Here is a 21,060-nt window from a genome sequence, read left to right as displayed (position 1 = left end):
CGGCACGGTATGAACGCTAATTGTATATGCCGGTCCGTGTTCATTTTCTTACGCCTGAGCGGCACGGAAGGAACGCCCATAGTCAATGCCGTTCGATGGATGTGTACATAACGCCGGAGCGGCACGTAATGTACGCTCGTTGTCTATGACGGCGTGATGACTAACGTACGTTATAGTGTGCGTGAGTTCCTGCGCTACCTTGCTTTGGTTCCCAGACATGCTGAACATGGCTGCCAGACGACGTGATCCACCAATGGGCATCCCGGAGCTGAAGTTCTTGATTGCCACAATGGATCAGCTGCAGTACAATACAACTGGGCTGGAGCTGCACCGCAACCAGCACAAGGAGGAAGTCGTGCGTGCGGTGTCTGAGGGCCTCGGGAAGCAGTTTGGAATAACCCGAAGCAAGGCCCAGATCGTTAAAAAATGGGGCGATCTGAAGTCGAAATGCCCTGGGCGCCTGCAGGACCTTCGCCGCGAGATACGCAGAGGTGAGTACGCAGGTACCGGAGAGTATGGTACGCCGAAGGGTGAATTTGGTGATTCATGTGAATGTGGGGTACGCTTCAGGGACTTCTATAGGGCATTTTTATTAGCCTGTCGTCGTGGGATCGGTACGACATACGCTGAATGTTTTTTTTGTTTTTTTTTTAAACATTCGAAGACCCAAACACACAGCGCTGTCGCCACGTGGCATCCCACACCGCCTCTGATATACAAATTCCTTTTTTTAAATATTTATTTTTTTGAAAACAATTAACAAACAATGACAAAAACACTATCTCCTCCCATGGCCCAACAGGTGTCGCAGCGTGCGGCCATGCTGCTGTACTTGAGCCAGCAGGAGCACTGCTGTCCGCTCCAGGTGCTTTTGCTTTGCCAGGAGCTCTCACGGTGGCCGGTTCTGTGGATAGAAGAGGTTGGAGAACGGACGGTGATTACGCTGCAAATACAGCACGTGTGAACATACCCTGACAATTAGGCTAAGTTCACACGTTGCAGAATTGCTGCGGAAATTTCCGCGGCAATTCTACACCTCCTGCCGCGGGTATATCGCATGCAGAATTAGCATGCATATACCTGCAGAAAACTAGCGTTTTGCAAGCATAATTAGCTTGCAGAATGCTAGAGTTTTCCAAGTGATCTGTAGCATCGCTTGGAAAACTGACTGACAGGTTGGTCACACTTGTCAAACATAGTGTTTGACAAGTGTGACCAACTTTTTACTATAGATGCAGCCTATGCAGCATCTATAGTAAAAGATCGAATGTTTAAAAATAATAAAAAAAAGATAAACATGGTTCTACTCACCTGCAGACCTCAGCGGCGTCCGTTCCTATAGCTGGAGTGCAGTGAAGGGCCTGCGATGACGTCACTGTCTTGTGATTGGTCGCGTGAGTCACATGAGCGGTCACGCGACCAATCACAAGACAGTGACGTCATCACAGGTCCTGAACCACATCATCTATAGGAACGGAAGAGAGATCATGCACCGGAGAGGCGGGAACACTTCGGGGGCCATCAGAGGGTGAGTATAGGACTATATTTTTATTTTAATTCTTTATTTTTTACCAATTATATGGTGCCCAGTCCGTGGACGAGAGTCTCCTCTCCTCCACCCTGGGTACCAACCGCACATGATCTGCTTGCTTCCCGCATTGTGTGCACAGCCCCGTGCGGGAAGTAAGCAGATCAATGCACTCCTATGGGTGCAGAATCGCCGCGATTCCGCAATTTTAATGAACATGCTGCGTTTTTTTCTGGAATGCGATTCCGCTCAGGAAAAAAATGCAGCATGTGCACAAAAAATGCGGAATGCATTCTATTACATAGGATGCTTAATGTAAGCGTTTTTTTCACGGTTTTATAGCGAAAAAACGCAAAAAATGCAAAAAATATGCTACGTGTGCACACAGCCTTACTACACACTCAATTTGGTCCTGTCCCAGAGGGCGAGAATTTTATTTATTTTTTATTTTTTTTATTTTTTTTGTTGTCAAATGTGACATCCCACCGATAACCCCTCCCACTGTCTGTATACTTACGGAGAAGGGGCGCCGGTTCTTCTAAACCGGAACTAGAGGTGCTAATTTCCCAGCCCCTCGATCTGGCCACAGATGCCGCAGCTAAAAGGAAACAATAACATATCTGCTTAACAATGGAACACGCCGTTGGGAAGCGCTCGCAGTTTTGGTCACTTACGAATGGTCGCTTCTGGGGAGAAGGCCGCTGACCCGAGGGAAGAAGAGTGGCGGAAGGGAGGTGTAGAGGATGGTGGAGGGGTGCGAGGGCGCCTGGTCCTTACTGCGCTTGTAATATATACAATATTTCCCCTACCCTCTTATGTCCCGTATGCAGTAATAAAATTGCAATGAATGATGGTAAACTTATGTGACGTCCCGGGCTGTGGGCTGCCGCTGGTGGCGGAAGGAGTGCTGGTGGCAATGGCAGGTGCCTGTTGCCAGCGCCTTCTCTCTACACATAAATGAAAGAAACGCAATGTTTAGACACCAAAGTACAGGGCTCCAGACCAAAAAAAAATATAAAAAATCGGCCATTGACGGCAAGGAGTAAAATGAAATTGAGTCGCCTAATGTACGTACATACAGTGGGGCAAAAAAGTATTTAGTCAGTCAGCAATAGTGCAAGTTCCACCACTTAAAAAGATGAGAGGCGTCTGTAATTTACATCATAGGTAGACCTCAACTATGGGAGACAAACTGAGAAAAAAAAATCCAGAAAATCACATTGTCTGTTTTTTTATCATTTTGTTTGCATATTATGGTGGAAAATAAGTATTTGGTCAGACAAAATTTCATCTCAATACTTTGTAATATATCCTTTGTTGGCAATGACAGAGGTCAAACGTTTTCTGTAAGTCTTCACAAGGTTGCCACACACTGATGTTGGTATGTTGGCCCATTCCTCCATGCAGATCTCCTCTAGAGCAGTGATGTTTTTGGCTTTTCGCTTGGCAACACGGACTTTCAACTCCCTCCAAAGGTTTTCTATAGGGTTGAGATCTGGAGACTGGCTAGGCCACTCCAGGACCTTGAAATGCTTCTTACGAAGCCACTCCTTCGTTGCCCTGGCGGTGTGCTTTGGATCATTGTCATGTTGAAAGACCCAGCCACGTTTCATCTTCAATGCCCTTGCTGATGGAAGGAGGTTTGCACTCAAAATCTCACGATACATGGCCCCATTCATTCTTTCATGTACCCGGATCAGTCGTCCTGGCCCCTTTGCAGAGAAACAGCCCCAAAGCATGATGTTTCCACCATCATGCTTTACAGTAGGTATGGTGTTTGATGGATGCAACTCGGTATTCTTTTTCCTCCAAACACAGTTCCAGTTTGGTTTCATCAGACCATAGGACATTCTCCCAAAACTCCTCTGGAGCATCCAAATGCTCTCTAGCAAACTTCAGACGGGCCCGGACATGTACTGGCTTAAGCAGTGGGACACGTCTGGCACTGCAGGATCTGAGTCCATGGTGGCGTAATGTGTTACTTATGGTAGGCCTTGTTACATTGGTCCCAGCTCTCTGCAGTTCATTCACTAGGTCCCCCCGCGTGGTTCTGGGATTTTTGCTCACCGTTCTTGTGATCATTCTGACCCCACGGGGTGGGATTTTGCATGGAGCCCCAGATCGAGGGAGGTTATCAGTGGTCTTGAATGTCTTCCATTTTCTAATTATTGCTCCCACTGAATCTGCAATAGCCAACCAGCTTGGAGTGAAGAAATCAACAGTCTTCCCAGCCTGGTGCAGGGCTACAATTTTGTTTCTGGTGTCCTTTGACAGCTCTTTGGTCTTCACCATAGTGGAGTTTGGAGTCAGACTGTTTGAGGGTGTGCACAGGTGTCTTTTTATACTGATAACAAGTTTAAACAGGTGCCATTACTACAGGTAATGAGTGGAGGAAAGAGGAGACTCTTAAAGAAGTTACAGGTCTGTGAGAGCCAGAAATCATGAAATTTTGTTTCTGACCAAATACTTATCTTCCACCATAATAAGCAAATAAAATGATAAAAAAACAGACAATGTGATTTTCTGGATTTTTTTTTTTTCTCAGTTTGTCTCCCATAGTTGAGGTCTACCTATGATGTAAATTACAGACGCCTCTCATCTTTTTAAGTGGTGGAACTTGCACTATTGCTGACTGACTAAATACTTTTTTGCCCCACTGTATATAGAAAATAGAGATCACACTTTCCAGTGATGCTATACTCTGCATTGTCTGGGGGCTCTGGTGTTCAATGTTCTGCCAGGCCTGGGACACGTATTATTTCATCCAGTGGCGTATCTAGGGGGGGGGGGCAGCCGGGGAATTTGCCCTGGGCGCAGCCGGCAGGGGGGCGCAGTCGGGCCGCCTAATTCGGCGGTCCGCAGTGTCTCCCCCCCCGGCGGCTGCATTCTGCCGCCCCCCGCACTGGGAGTCAGCTGTTCTCTGTGCCGACTGTCTACCTGACAGCCGGCACAGAGAAGCTGCAGAGTGCCGGCTCCCAATGTGTGCAGAGAGGGAGGGGAGCCCCTGCAGAGTGGCTGCGGCGGGCAGGGACAAATCCCTGCAGCTCCGCTGCCCAGCCGCACGATCTGTCTTCTTCCTGCTTCCTCTCACACAGAAGCGCCGCTGGATGACATCATCATTCAGCGGCCGGCTGTGTCAGAGGAAGGCGATGGAGCTGCTGCGGCAGAGCGCGAGGAGAGGTGAGAGGTGTGTGAGTGTGTGTATATGTGAGTGTGTGTATGCTGCTGTATATGGAAGGAGCTCTGTACATGGCGGTGACCGATTCCCTGTGCGCCTCCCCGGGGAGACCTGCGCTGTTCATTCCCGGTGTATCTGTAGTAGGTTGGATGAAGAGCTGCGTTTCGCACGGTTATTGTTGTCGCATACATGCGCCGTATTCCTATACTGTATGTTCAAAACCAAGTGCAGAGCAAAGGGAAGCATTGCAACCAATCAGGTTCCTGCTTTCATTTTTCCAGCAATTGTTAGGGAATGAAAGCTGTGTTCTGATTGTTTTTTGCAGCAGCATTTGGACAAGTTGTAACTGAGAAGCTTGTATTTTATATGTGTAGTAGTGTGTACTCCATATTGTGTGCGGCGCGGTGTGTACTCCGTATTGTGTGTGGCATGGTGTGTATGTCTTAGCACTGTGTGCGGCCCGGTGTGTGTGTGTGGGGGGGGGGGGGCGCCAAAATGAATTCTTGCCCCGGGTGCCAGAAACGCTAGATACACCTGATTTCATCACTAGGAAGCGCATCACGGCAGCGCGCGTCTCCTGATTACCCCTCCTGGCAGTGCGCGCAGGGTTGCCAACCTCCTCCTAAGTGATTTCTGGACAATCTAGATAAAAAATTTGGGCCTCAAACCTTGAAATATGGGGGTGGAGATTCTGGAACCCCTGACCTGACCATTTTTGTCACGGACACTGCATTTTCCTCTCGGACAATACGTCCATTATATAAAAAAAAAAAAAAAAAAATGGCAGTTTTTTCCAGGAAGTCCAGGACAACTTGGCAACCATGATCGCGAGTCTCCCAATTCCCCCCTCCCGGCAGCGTGCATCTCCCAATTCCCCCATACTGGTACTTGCCTCGCCTTGTCTCCGCACGCAACTCTGCCAGAAGGTGTGGATTTTTGTAACGGAGGTCAGCCCATTTTTTCCGCAGCTGCAGCGCACTGCGGCGGACGCCGAACCTCCTCTCCATCATGTGCCCAATGCGGCGCAGCACCTCCTGCTTGTGGAAGTTCGGGTGGGCAGGGCGAGTCTCCAGGCCCTTGTAATCCAGGGCATCCATTTTAGTGACTAAAAAGCGGAGCTCAGTCTGCCCCAGAGGAGCAGATCTTTGTCTCGCTGCCATTTTAGCTGGAAAGATGCTGTACAGCACCGCCTAACAACGCCCAGAGGAGGTCCTTGACTCAGCCGTGCTCCCGCGCGATCCGCATCGCTATAGCGTCTCCGTTTATGCACAGCGTTACGGTTGTGCCGCCGGCTCCAGAAATGCACCTTCGGCGTTCCCGTTTTGTAGCTCATCAATGGTATGACATCTTTGAGTTGTTTGTTTCTTTTGTATATAGTGTATGGCTATGCAGCAATGCTTATCTATGCACTAGGTAAAATGATGTATAAAACCTCTCTGGCAGCCATCTTGTGCATCTGCCAAGCGGACGCACAAAATGGAGGCACTTTAGGATGCGGTTTGAAAACTCTTTTGCTATGGTTGCCATTTTGTGCGCACACTATATGTAAAGTTAAACCTACTCTTCTGTGTCTGCCTTGGCTGGCCCTGGCCTGCTCCACTATTTAATTAACACAGCACACAACATAACGGTTAAATATACCTCTTTTTTGGGCCATGAGGCATCCCACACCGCCTCTGATCCAGCTGTGCCCTCCGGGTCAACGCCTCAACATCGTAGATTGGTTTCCACAATAATGTGATTGGGATTTGGTTGCAGGTATGTCCCCCCGCAGTCACTGTTGCCATGTATGCTGACTGCCTCTTTGAATGAACAAAAACAGGTGCTAAGACACAGCGCCGCCACCACGAGGCATCCCACACCGCCTCTGATCTAGCTGTGCCCTCCGGGTCAATGCCTCAACATTCTAGTACGTTTGCCATGTTAATTGTATTGTTCATAAGTTTATTTTTTTTTTTACCAACATTTCCAAAGTCAAGAATTACATAAGAAGGAATAATAATATTTTTTTTTAATCTTCATGTTATAGCTGCACATAGTCTCGGACGGAGGCATGATGGGAGTCCCTGTGGAACCACCCCTGAGTCCGCAGTACTGGCCCCCTCATTCACTTCCGGTCTTCTCTCCTTTGGAGAATGTCCCCAGAAGAGGTCTTGCCACGTAAGTTTTTTTAAACACGCTTAAGATTGTCACTCACTGCCTCTCTATGTAACCCGGGACAGCAAGGGCAGTTTCAGAGCCTCCCCCGCCACAGAGAGGTTTCATTCATCCTAAACGCTATTATGGGGATGTGATCCCAGCCCACTATCGGGAGACTACTGTGTTATTAATGTTATGCTTTTTGACCCCCAGCAGCCGGCAGTGTGACCATGGAGGATCTAGAAGCCGGAATTGAAAGGCTGATAGACACTATGGTGCGGATTCAGGAGCAGCAGAATGTGGCAATGGGGGAGCTGCAGAAGCTTAGGGACATGTGCCAACTGTTGGAGGCGGGGCCAAAATAAAAACAAGTGTCTGTTTGTACAGTTTATGTTGTTAATTAAAAAATAGAGAATAGAATAAAAGTCTATATATATATATATATATATATATATATATGTTTTTGTTTTATTTAAAGTACATTTCTTTGTAAAGTTCATTTCTGCCGTCATACTGTGCTGTGGACCCATTTTGTCTCTGTGATCGAGACCCACCAATCAAGCTGTCGAGATTGAAGTTCAAGAAAAAGTTTTTATTAAAAACAAATCATTAACAAGATTACAAAATAAAAAACAGTAAGAAAGCAAAGCCGAAGTGGGACACGGGGACATTGGGACGTACTGGTGTTTGTGGCCAAGCATGAAAATATGCAGACTCTGGCCACTCCATTGGCCGGGAACAAACCAAGCGCGTGTGCTCATCCCTAGTGCCATCCAAACCCTTATTAACTGCATCAATAATAAGACTTTCCGTTAGAGTTCTTTGCCTCTCGTCCGTTTTTGAAACTTTGTCTACAATGTAGTGTCCAAACCCCTCCAACGCTGGGCTGACATTGTTCATCAACGCCTTTTTGGCCACGGTCAAAAGTTCAAGGGAGACGTCAGAGGTGGCTTTACGCTTCCTTGAACCTTGCCTCCATTGAGTCCGGGCAGGTGCAGCCTCCACTATTTGACTCGTGGAGCAGTCCTGTGCACTGTCCTGTGCACTGTCCTCCTGGGGAGAATAAAAAAGGAAGTTATATAAAAAATAAAAAAATTTAAAAAAAAGAAAACTATGTACACCACCCTAACCGCATTCAAAATATATATTCGTATACATGCGAAAATGTTGCTATATATTTTATTAGTAATATTTAACATTCACATTTATTTATAACTTTGCACTCCACTGTTCAGACTAGTAGGGGAACCTGATTACCAATTTAGGGTCGAAAAAGTTACAGCGAGAATACTTATCTGTAGCTGGAAGCGATACTATTTTCAATTAGTTTAGATGGTATGGGTTATGAAGGTCGCCATTTAATACTTTTCTGCGACGGTTACTTATCTGTACAGGAAAATGTTAAAACTTCTAATTGATGGTATAATCTGATGGATAAAACAGAAAATGCAGGTAAATTATATATAATTATAGGACACATTGGTGAACCAGTGGTGCAAAGAGGTACTTATTTGTTTCCCTTGAGAGTCCAGCTCGACGAGGTTCTGAGATACTGTAGGTTCCACAGGTGCCAACGAGCGCAAACACGTAGGTGACCATGGCACCTCTTGGTCCCGAAGAAAATTCAGATGCTCAAAGTACCAGAGCTTCGGCACGTACACCTCTTCCGTTGAAGCCCTGGACTTGGAAGTGTGCAGGACCTTATTGAGCTCCTTCCTCCACACAGTGCGCAGCGCCTGAATTTTCCTAACTACTGCTTCGGTGGCTTGCTCTTCAGGTGCATGGAGATGGTAAAAATCAATTAGCTTCGAATATCCGTCCTTACGCTTTTCCCTGTTAAAATACTCTGGAGATTTTATCTTCCAGAGGCAGGGAAAAGACTGGTATATCTCAATGAACTCACAGATAAACTCTATACGATTAGACATCTGAAAAATAAAAAAAAAATAAAAAGTTAGGCGTTTGACAAAGAGTACATTAAAAAAGCAACAGCAAAAGGGGGACAAAAACAAAAAAAAGGTTCAGAGGTGCAAACACCGCTTCAAAAAACGGCAGTCATTTTTCCATCCGCCACGCCCTAGCCCACCATAACCCAAAACAGCGTACCACCCGCTTCATTACAGCGGCGGCACAAAGCGCTCATGCCGACCATACATTGTTCCATCTGCCACGCCCTAGGCCACCATAACCCAAAACAGCATACCACCCGCTTCACTACAGCGGCGGCACAAAGCGCTCATGCCGACCATACATCGTTCCATCCACCACGCCCTAGCCCACCATAACCCAAAACAGCGTACCACCCGCTTCATTACAGCGGCGGCACAAAGCGCTCATGCCGACCATACATTGTTCCATCTGCCACGCCCTAGGCCACCATAACCCAAAACAGCATACCACCCGCTTCACTACAGCGGCGGCACAAAGCGCTCATGCCGACCATACATCGTTCCATCCACCACGCCCAAGCGCTTTTACATACCTTGAAGCAGCGGTGCAAATCGTGGAATAGTCTGGGAAATACAAAATCAGACGTCCAGGTCCACCAAGTGTCCAAGTACAAAGTGAAGAAGGTAATTGAAAGCTGAGGTGGCGTCAGGAACAATAGCGCTCAGGTGACAATTTTTCCAACCAATCAGCACACTACAGGTATAGTTAGCTAGCAGCACAACACGCCCCTCGTGAACAACGTCACGCATAGATTATGCAAAATGTGCTCTGAATTGTGAGAGCACCTCCTGTGTGACATGCCCGTACGACTTTTACATCGCAAATACGTCATGAAATTATCGCTCCAGCGCCGTGCATTGCAAAGTGTGACCGCAGTCTACGACGCTGGAGCGATAATCAAGCGACGCTGGAACATCACAGATCGTGCCGTCGTTGCGAGCAAAGTGCCACTGTGAGACAGTACCCTTATACTTGCCATGAACCAATCACATTTCATATTTTAATCACATGATTATTTAACGCTAGGTCCTTGTATGATACATTTCTTTTTTATATTATTTAGCTCCGAACATATTAACACACAAATACAAAACTTAATGTTTCACTACTAAGGAATTTTATGTAAATTATTTCATTTCTTAGATTGTATATCCAAAATGCCTCTCTATTATGTAGACATCTTTTTATATTACCTCCTCTTCTAAATCCTCTGACCTGTTCTATTCCTGTGAATCTTAAAGATGACATGTTACCATTATGACAATGAATAAAATGCTTTGAAGCCATTTAAATATTCCTTGTATTAATATTATTTTTAATGTCTCATGTTCTGACATTCTTTCTTTTAATTTTCTCGTACATCCGATATATATATTTTTTTTTTTTTACATATGGTGCATTCTTTTTGGTATACCACATTTTCTGTTACAGTTTATAAACTGATTAATGTTATATATACCATTCCCTTCCTGATTATTGAAGGTCTTGGTATGTGCAAATTTGCACATTTTACATTTGTTCGCTCCACATTTTTCCAAATTTTTTATATTTTAACCAGTTTTGCACTTTTGATTTTGATGAAAAATATCCCGGCGATAATACATTTCCTATGGTTGGAGCATGCCTGCATATGACATGTATTCCTGAATCTAAGATTTTAGCTAAACTGTCGTCCTCATATAAAATAGGTAGACATTTATATATGATCTTTTTTTTTTTTTAATTTAATTAAACTGTGGACTGTAGCACAAACATACATATGGTTTTTCGTTTCTGTTCACATTATTGCGCTTTTTTTTGTAGTTTTATTAATGTTTCCTTATCTTTTGATAATGCCATATGTCTTGCTCTTTCTATTGTCCATATTGGATATTCCCTCTTAACCATTTTCCTTTGTAAATCCCTAAATTCGGTGTACATATCTTCTGGATTGGAGCAATTTCTCTTTAATCGAATATGCTCACCCACCGGAATGGATTTTAATTGTGTGCTTCGGGTGGCTACCTTTTTGCATGCAAGATTGTTACCCTTAATTGGTTTCTGATATGTCTTAGATCTTATTGTTTGTTTGATATTACCCTGTAGTTCTAAATCCAAAAATGATGAACTGTATTTATCTTGTTTGTATGTGAATTTTATGTTGTACTTATTAATATAATTCATGAATTTTGGTATGACAGATGATACCCTCATAATTTGGCAGGGGGATGTATCGATCTGCCATACCAGACCATATGCTGTACATATGGATTATCATGTGAAAATATAAATTCATGTTCCCAAAATGCCATTACAATGTTTGCTAGAGAGGGTGAGTATTTCGCTCCCATAGGGACCCCTTTCTTCTGTAGATAAATTGTTTCATCAAGCAAAAAATATATTATGTTTTGATAAATAAAACCACCTGTAATAGAAAATTGATTAAATCATCTGAATATTGGCTGAACTCCCTAAGGAAATATTCCAATGCCCTCATCGCTATTTCATGTGGAATACACGTATACAATGATGCTACGTTGCAACTTAGCCACGAATATTCCTTCTCCCATATTTTATTGGATATTGCTCCAAAAAAGTCTTGTGAGTCTTTTAAATATCCCGGCAGTCTCTTCACTAATGGCTGTAACAGGGAATCTGCCCATTCACATAAATGCTCATATATAGAGCCTATCCCTGATACTATCGGTCTCATTGCCGAAATTTCAGTTGATTTTTTTAATTTTTGGCAATCCATAAATGGTAACACTGGATCCATTACATTCAAGTATTCTGCTTGTTTTTTACTTATTACTCCCAGACTTAATCCTTCTTCCACAACTTTCTCTATTTCCTCCTTAAATCTTTTTGTCGGATTATTTGTCAGCTTTTCATATGTCTCTATATCTGATAGTAGTTCCAACATTTTATTTCTGTAGTCCTCTACATTTAACACTACTACCATACCCCCCTTGTCACTTTTTTTTTTTTTTATAACAATATTAGTCATCTCAGATAATTCTTTCAAAGCATTTTTTTGTTTTACTGACATTTGTTCTTATATTTTTTTTATTATTGCATATTTTCTCTAATTTAAGTTCTTTCCATAACCTCCTGAAATTTGTCCATACACTCCACCCTAGAATTAATTGGGTAGAAGTATGGATTTTTCACCTGGAGATATTCTGACTGATTCATTTTACTTATATCTTCCTCCTCACATCTATCTAGACTTCGTATGTTTGATAATGCAATTTGTTCAATCAAATTTAACCCATGATATTCATTAATATTTTCATTGTCTACTTTTTCAGGTACCATTTCATTATCCTGTAAAAAATGTTTAATGGTTAAATTTCGCATGAATTAATGTCTAGTATAGTGGAAAATAAATCAAGACAAGTCTGGTACAAAATTCAATCCTAGAGTCAAAACTTCCAGCTGGTCTGGGGTTAAATGTTGGGATGATAAATTCGCCACATTTTCTTTTATCGCTTCTGGTGTCCCTTCCTGTATCTGGTAGTGACACCAAGATTTCCTGCGGTGTTTTCTCCCAGCTCGCCTCCTGCGTTATTTGACAGCATTTTCTTATTCTTGTTTTTATTTTTACTTGTTCCCGCAGTATTCATTGACATGTCTGTCAAGCTACAATTTGTGTCTGAGGACTCCGCATCAGAGGAGTTAAAAACTACACGTGGTTTATTGGCAGAGTGGTAATGAGCCTGGCTACATTTTAAAATTGATTTAGGGGTTTTTGGGGTTCTCTCCCACTGGCCCCACTCGTAGATTTTACCCGTTGTATAATCATTTATATCTCTCGCAAACTTTCTTTGTTTACGATTCATAATATCTTCTTACAATATTATACAGTTCAGGATACTTTTCTTGGTTAGGAATTTTAGCCCACACTATGTTGTCAATTTCTTCCTCTGTACGAAACTTGGAATCTGCGTCTAAGATAATTAGTATATGCGCATGTGGGAGACCTCATTTCTGAAACTCTGACATGTACCATTGCTACGACTGTTTTCAAAAAGCCCTTTTTTGATGTCTTTCAAAAGGCTGCTGAGTTTCTGTCGAAATACACGTGCGACTAAGTCGGTCTGTGTTCAACTTATTGCCAGGGTTCTAGATTTTCGTTAATTTCCGGCCATTTAGGATTACAGGTCATTGTCACAAATGTCAGGTCTTCCATACTTTACTATTGCCATTGCATCTTGATAACGCTGTTGCGGGGGCTACCTTCAAACTACGATGGGAGAATTACTGTTTTTCCAATTGGAATTCCTTTTTCAATTGAATTTTTTTTGCAAATGTTCTTGGACACAGTCTACAACTAAGTTTGTTTTTGGTTCATTCTTATGAAACTTAGACGATTAGCTTCAATTTTAACATATGCCTCAACTAAGTACTGTTGTGTCAGTTTCCCACCGTTTAAAATGGGATTGAAGTAGTTTTGGGACAGACAGAAGAAAACTGTAGTATTGCAGTTGTGTAATTCTTCTTGAAGTTCCTTGTTGGTTTAAGTTTTCATGCCACCCTTAATCACCTCTTAAAAAATAGCGGATACAGAAGAGCATCAAGGTTGCTGTGCAAAATGTTAATTCGTTGTTTTAGGAACCAAAGGATTGTTTTGGTCTGGCTTAAGATGGACTAATATATCCCTTTTGAATAGGAGGCTCTCCGTTTTAAAAAAAAAACTGCAACCTCACTTACACGTGGTTTGTTGTAAAGTCGGGGATCCTGTTTACGTTCTTTAATGGCCGTGACAATAGAAGGCATTTCAGTACCATTTTGTATAGCCCGCTGTTCCTCCTCAGCTTCGTCTTTTAGCATGCGATATGCGGCAGCAAATGGGATTATTTTTTGCAAATGTACAGCAATTTGGTTCATCAGTTCAGAATCACACATTTTCTTTTCAGGTTCGTCCTTTGTTCTGTAGCCTCATTTGTATCAATGATGTATAATTGTGCAAATTTTGGTGGTTGTCCTATTTCTGGGTGAAGTGTTCCAGTGCGGTGGTAGATCTGGCCGTGAATTTTAAAACCATATGGTCCGAATCCAGGGGGTGGTGCAATGTTGGCACCAAATGAGGCAAACTCATAATAACTGTTGATGCTACTGATATTTTCTATAAATTTTCTACTGTGTTGATGCGTTCCTTTCATCAACTGCTCAAACAGATCTGAGTAGTGAGGTCTCGATAGCATAACTTTTCCTTTTTGGCAGCATTGAGTAAACTGATTGTCAGATGGTTTTTCATCAATGAAATTAAGTCGCATTTAGAGCAAACTGCATTCATATTCCCACAGTAGTGTTCAATAATCGTACTTTCATTGTCTGTTACCTAATGTGCAAGTTGTTGAATATTGTCCTGGGCTTGCCTTAGTTGGTAGAGAATTTGGAGCGCCCCCGTAGGGCAGTGGGGTACTCTGTACCGGGTCCTTCAGTTATCAATGGGGATATCACGGTGGCTGACCCAATCTGTGGCCCCCGGGAGGTCCGTTAATAAAAGGGAAAGGTCTTTAAAGAGTGTTCGTGACACCACCTGTGGTATTCGGTCAGGGTGACCAATGCTGTTTAGGGGTCCACTGGGGTCATGTTATGGCAGCTAGATGGTATACCTTCCCACAGGTGAAGTTTGTCCCCAGGGCTTCCCAGTGTGTGGATGGTGTAAGGCGCAGTGAAGAACGAGGACACAAGGTTGCAGTCTCTTTACCTTTTTACTGAAGGCTTCAGCATCCACAGTCCAGAGCACCAGATCACAAAGCAGGCAGAGTCTGGCCGGTGTAAAGGCAAATCCAGAGTCCCTATATCCAGGTGGAAATCAGTAGCCTTCCTCTAGTGCCTGGGTGTTGTAGTACCTTACTGCTAAGCGTCTCCTAAGGTCCTCACAACTATTGTAGATGTTCTAAATGTTGTGTCTTTCTCTCGGTCCTCCAGATAGGAACAAACCCGTATGACTGATGGCCTGAGGCTTTTTACAGGGACTCTAGCAGGCCCCGGCCCCCACAAGTTGCCACCGTGCATCCTGGGTATAGGGCGGATCAGTAACTTGAAATTAGCTGTCCTGCCGGTCTCTGGAGCTAGGCATAGAGAACTGTTGCTCCCTCGGTTTTGAGGCAACCAGATCCTGCGCCTCAGAAGGAGGCAGCCTGTGCAGGGCAGAACTCCATCTGGTTTCCTCTCCTTTTGCTAAGACTTCGTTGCTCACCCTCTACAATACAGTTCGCTGTTCGTGTCTTTCTTGGGAACTGCCGCACGTGGGGCAGGCGCAGCTTCGTGACCTTCTAAGCCTCTGACAGGATGCCACCTCTAAACTCACAACCAGTGCGACCAGATAATAAATTGATCACCACTATGGTACTAGATAAAAACAACAATTTTATTAATAATCAATGTTAAAACATACAAAATACATATTGCTTCATGTTACTAAGGGTACAAAAAATCCACAAAAGAGGGACTATATTGCCTTGGGTACACTTCCTATCCAGACAAGCATGTGCACATATGCACCAATTGTTACCCACCAAAATATCCTAAAGCGTCTCCATGTTTGGAGCTGTATGTCTTATAGCCTCATAGCAGTATATCAGTGAGCTAGGCCCATATATAGCGCTCCAATGTTTGGATACAATGCTAGTGTTTTAAAATGGTGGAAAATAAAAGCACAAGCAACCAGCTAAATACCTGCTGACAAGTCTGGAAGGGTGTCCCGATGTCCCTCTGCCCTGACGCGCGTTTCGCGTTAGCTTCTTCTGGATGCCACCTCTGCCAGGGACCCACTACCTGAGCGAAACTTAGATAGCAGCTCACTGGGTGAAGCCCGGCCAGCTTCTGCCTAACTTCCTATCCAGACCACCAGTTTTACCTAATTGTGGAGTGAATACATGGTCAGGCCGACTACGCCCTGTGCAACCTCCGTGTCGCTGGGGCTTGCGCCGGAGCCGTGGTGGACCCCGACGGCCAGCCCCCCTTTCCCACTCCTTGCGCCCATCTGCCGGTGGGTCGAGGACCCCCCGTGGTGGAGGCAGGTCTAAGCCAGACGGCGGCGCCGCATAGGCCCCCACGCCCTGGCCCCTCTCCCCAGCAGCGACTGTGTCGCCCCGGGAGCGGTGGGTCACGAGGCAGGGTTGCCATGGTGTCCTCCGGAGGCCAGTCACCTCGCCCTCTCCGTGCAAGGTGGGTATTTTCCAGAGACCCTACGCATCGGTGGCTTCGCACTGTACAGTGTGCACGATCTCACGGTGGCACTGTACTCGCCGTTCAGGCTCCCTTTCCCGTGGGTTACGCCCCAGGATGCTGCCGACTGGCACGGACAACGTGACTATGAGGATTTCCCTTCCTCTGGGTGCCCTTACCGCCTCTCTCTCCCTCTCTGGGTCTGCTCCCTCGCCTCAACGCAGTCATGTTGGGGAGCTACCTGGTTGACACAAGCATATGCTAATGGCAGGATCAAAGATTAAGCCATGCACGTGTAAGTACACATGGACGGTACAGTGAAACTGCGAATGGCTCATTAAATCAGTTATGGTTCCTTTGATCGCTCCAAACCGTTGAATCGGACAACTGTGGTAATTCTAGAGCTAATACGTGCAAACGAGCGCTGACCGCCAGGGATACATGCATTTATCAGACAAAAAACCAATCCGGGGTCCCGGATGCGGTGTCGGGACGGTCCTCCGTGGCCTCCCCTCTGCCGGGCTCTCCCCGTAAGCGTTGCGACTCTGGATAACTTTGGGCCGATCGCACATCCCCGTGACTGACGATCCATTCGGGTGTCTGCCCTATCAACTTTCGATGGTACTTTCTGTGCCTACCATGGTGACCATGGGTAACGGAGAATCGGGGTTCGATTCTAGAGAGGGAGCCTGAGAAACGGCTACCACATCCAAGGAAGGCAGCAGGCGCGCAAATTACCCACTCCCAACCGGGTGAGGTAGTGATGAAAAATAACAATACAGGACTCTTTCAAGGCTCTGTAATTGGAATGAGTACACTTAAAATCCTTTAATGAGGATCTATTGGGGGCCAAGTCTGTTGCCAGCAGCCTGCGGAGGAGGAGGTGTGTCCTGTGTGCTGCTGGGTGTTGGCTGCTGTGTGGAAGGAGCTCCTGGGAAGGGAGATTTTTCACCTGGGACTTTTTGCCTGCCCCTTCCCAGGAAGCAAGGACTGTTCCTGGGACTGAGCTTCGGGGCTGAGCCCCTGGCTCCCACCCCCCGGTCTAAGCCGGCTGGGGGTGGGAGGCCTCACATACCATCGGGAGGCCCAAGGTGTCATCCAGCCAGTCCCAGGAGCGATAAAGCCATGGGAAAAAACAGCAACAGCAAGAGCTCAGGGGGCCCCAGGCCCCAGAAGACCGGGACCCCTAAGGCCGGGGCTGTCGCGGTTCCTCCTCCTGGAGGAGGAGAGGCGGCCAGTAGAGGTGCGGCGGTGGGCCCCCTGATATGGGGCTCTAAGGTGGCAGGGGAGCCGATTACCAACTACGGCTCCCGGATACACGCGCACCTCTACGAGTACGAGGAGGCCGCCAAAAAGCTGAGGATACTCCGGGAGGAGTTGAAGGGAGCTAGGGCGACCGCTAAATGCAAGCTCCCTGCCTCAAGGAGAGCAGAGGTCGCCGCCACGGTAAAGAGGCTGAAGGGGTCCATAATATCCCTGGAAGAACGGAGGGCACAGGTTCTGCCGGGAAGCGGCCCCTTTGAGGAGAAGCTGAAGAATGATGACCGGTTTAGGGCCATGACCGGTGGGTCTCCTGAGGGGTCAGGAGACCCCTACCAGGTGGAGGAAGAGGAGGAGGAGGAGGAAGATGGCGGTCCATCTGCGCCATATCCACCTGAGGACCTGGTGAGCAAGAGCGAATCCCAGGTATCGTATAGCGGGATAGCCCCTGAGCAAGTGGCCCTCCCGCCAGACTCCAGTAACTCTGAGGAAAGCGGGAGCGAGGGGGAGGATGGTGGTGGTACCAGCAGTCAGAGGGGCTGCCTCATCCTGCAGCAAGTGCGGCCGATCAAGTCCCCAGCACGGTTTGGCGAGCTGTTTGGGGACGAGGTCTGCGAGGATGGGGCAACCGGGAGGGGGAAGAAAGCGAAGGAGTCCGTTGTGGAGAAATTTGTCTACGTCCCCCTTTCCAGGGCTCCCCTGTCCCGTTGTGCGGAACCCGCTACCCACCCCGGCTCGGGCCCTGCGGTGGGTCCGCAGCGAGGGAGCGGGGAGAGGAAAGTCTGCCCGGATCGGGGTGCCATGCCTGGTGGTGGTAGCTCAGATTCGGGCAGTGATATGGAGTGCGGTGCCGGCAGTGCCGGAGGTGGTAATGGTGGTGGTGCTCGGGCCAAGTCCTCTATGGCAGGGGGGGCTGGCCCGGCACCTGGTGTGCAGGCAGCTGGGGCCGCGTCGCCGGCGGCGAGAGCTGGGGTATCCAGGTCCCCCTCATGCGGATCCGCTCAAAAGGCTGGATCTTTTTCGGGGGACCAGGAAAGGGCGTGTCTTAAGTTTAAGGCGTCTAAGTTTAAGGCACAGTGCAAGGTGCTGGTCGCTCCCCTGGCGGTTTCCGTGGCTAGGTCGGGGACCCCCGTGCGCAGAGCCAGTGATGGGTCTGTGCCGAGGGCCCCGCCGCCGCTGGATGCTGAGGGGGAGTGGCCTGTGCTGAGGGGGTCAGCGGTGGTGGCGGCTGGTGTGGGAGCTATGCTCCTTGGCGTCAGTACCGTGGGGGGCCCTGGGCGAACCCGGGGGTCTCCGATGCGGGTGGCGTCGGGGGGCATGGCTTCCCCGGCTGCGGCCCCAGTTGTCCCCTCCATGCCTGCGCCTGTGGCCCGCGAGGGGGGCGTGGCTTCCCCGAGTGTTGCCCAGCCCGCCGTGGTTGTGGCATGCGGGGGGGCGTGCCCTCCTCGGCTGTTATCTCGCCCGCTGTGGTTACGGCCGGCGGGGGGCGCACAGTCTCGGTGGTCGCGGGGCCCCCCGCTGTGATCGCGGCCGGCGGTGGGGGCGTGGCCTGTGTGGCTGCGGCCCTGCCCGCTGATGCGGTGTCCAGCGGAGGGGGCGTGGCCTCGGCGGGTCTACCGCGAGTGGCTCCGCCCACTCAAAGTGTACCTGTTGCGGCGGTAAAAGCCAGCAAGGGGGTGCCGGGGTCCCCTGCCCACTTACCGACATCTGGTGGTGCGGGGGCTCCGGTGCTCCTGAAGACAGTGGCATCAAGTTCCCCTGTGGGGCAGGGTCCGGTGGCAATGTCCGGCCCTGCTCCAAGTGCTAAGAAAGAAAAAAAAAAAATGGAGGTGTCAGCCCAGAGCTCAGGAAGTGCTGCTGCTCCTGAGCCCGGGCAGAGCGTACTGACTGGGCTCTGCTCTGTGGCTCTTAAAGGGGCAGCGGCGCTCCTGGGCAAGGACAATAGTGCTGCTGTGCAGCAGGGGCCCCCAGCAGGAGGAAAAGTAAAAGGAAAAACAAAAAACATCGATAACACCCGTGTGAATGTGGCCGGGGCGAATGAGGATACGAATCATGGTATGGATGGTGTGCTGTGTTGGGGATGTGGGGGAGGGGGCGAGTGGCGGTAAAATGTTGCGGGTGTGAATGGTGTGGGTGTCAGTGTTGTTGGTGGTGGGTGAGGGGGAGGCTGGTCCATCTGCCCCCCCCAGCTGCCCCTCCCCCCTTCTTTTTCGGCGGTGGTGGCTGGGGCTCCAGGGGGTTCAAGGGGTGCTCAGTGGGTTCCTCGGGGGGGTCTCCTCGCCTCTGGGTTCCGGGGACGGCGTTTTGCAGCGCCGTTTCCTGGGGGACCTAAAAAACAGAGGTCAATCCTGGTAGAGGGAAGAGAGGTGGACCTGTCTTTTCTGGCTGGAGAGACACGGCCTAGCCGCCTTCCAAGATAGAAGGGAGGGGGAAACCGTATGGTCCCTCCCGACAGCCGGGCAGGGGGTGGAAAGTGAGAGCAGAGCGCAGCGGTGCTGCGATCTGCTCTCACTGTACGGCTGCACTCAGAGCAGGAAGCAGACGGCAAGGGACCTGAAGGACACCGACGGATGAGTATGTACTGTTTGTTTTTTTTACGTTTACGCTGGTAACCAGGGTAAACATCGGGTTACTAAGCGCGGCCCTGCGCTTAGTTACCCGATGTTTACCCTGGTTACCCGGGGACTTCGGCATCGCTCCAGCGCCGTGATTGCAACGTGTGACCGCAGTCTGACGCTGGAGCGATGATTATACGACGCTGCGACGTCACGAATCGTGCCGTTGCAGCGATGAAAATTTCAATGTGTGACGGTACCCTTACAGAAACTGTAAGATGTCAGTATATTGTAAGGTGGTGACAGGACTGATCGATAGTACGGGTTCCCTGAACAGATCCAAATCGGGGATCCTGGAGGTGGTCAGGTCCTTTTACTCACGCCTCTTGAGGAAGAGGGATCTGGATCGAGATGGGATGTCGGCTTTCCTGGCTGAAACTGTTCCTGAGCCAGGGGAAGACCCCTCTCCATGTTTTGGCAGAGGTCATCAGGGAAGAGGAAGTGAGACTGGCCATTGATGGGCTCCGGCCCAAAAAATCGCCAGGTCCGGATGGCTTAACATCCGAGTTTTACAAGACTTTTAGGGACTCCTTGGTCCCCCTCTTGACTGAGGTGTTTAATGAGTGCCACTCCTCGAGTGCTCTTCCCAGTTCAATGAGGAAGTCGGCCCTGATTCTCTTGTCAAAGGGTAAGGACCCGTCCCGTATCGAGAATTGGCGTCCCATAGCGCTCCTCGATACGGACCAAAAGATTCTGGCAAAGGTGTTGTTTAATCGGCTGGTGAAGTTTGCACCCCGGCTCCTTTCAGGGGCTCAGCACTGTTCTGTTCCAGGCCGCAGTACTTTTAGTGCTGTGCTCGGTGTCCGAGAGGCAGTGGAGCAGGGCATTGCGGGTCGCTGGAAGGGGTACTTGCTGTCCTTAGACCAGGCAAAGACTTTTGACCGGGTGGATCATGAGTACCTCTGGTCTGTCCTTCTGAGGTATGGTCTGCCGGGGAGGTTTGTCAATTGGTTAAAGACCTTGTATGAGGGGGCTGAGACTTTCCCGCTCGTGAACGGTTGGGTTGGTCACCCTTTTGAGGTGAGCTCCGGGGTCCGTCAGGGCTGTCCTCTGAGCCCATTTTTATACGTGTTCGCGATCGATCCCTTCTTAAGGAGTGTAGATCGTGGACTCTTGGTGGGAGTCGGGATAGACCGGGCGGAGCCGGGGGCCACTCTGAGGGTGGTAGCGTATGCCGACGACGTCTCCCTTTTTGTATCCTCGAGAGAGGAGGTGGATTGGGTCATGTC

The 21,060-nt window shown here is 48.1% G+C and overlaps 1 protein-coding gene and 1 long non-coding RNA gene across 5 annotated transcripts in view; both read left to right on the top strand.

Annotated features, from left to right (window-relative positions):
• Positions 1-21,060, top strand: part of LOC143793379 (uncharacterized) — a 166,766-nt gene that overhangs the window by 43,212 nt on the left and 102,494 nt on the right. The window lies entirely within an intron of this gene.
• Positions 6,531-7,208, top strand: LOC143793037 (uncharacterized). Its single transcript, XR_013220034.1, has 3 exons — positions 6,531-6,615; positions 6,736-6,866; positions 7,059-7,208. It is a non-coding gene; the product is annotated as an uncharacterized LOC143793037 (long non-coding RNA).

Source organism: Ranitomeya variabilis, chromosome 1 (genome assembly GCF_051348905.1).
Source record: "Ranitomeya variabilis isolate aRanVar5 chromosome 1, aRanVar5.hap1, whole genome shotgun sequence".
NCBI classification, from domain to species: domain Eukaryota; kingdom Metazoa; phylum Chordata; class Amphibia; order Anura; family Dendrobatidae; genus Ranitomeya; species Ranitomeya variabilis.
The sequence above is the reverse complement of the archived record's forward strand: the minus strand, read 5'-3'. Positions and strand labels throughout refer to the sequence as shown.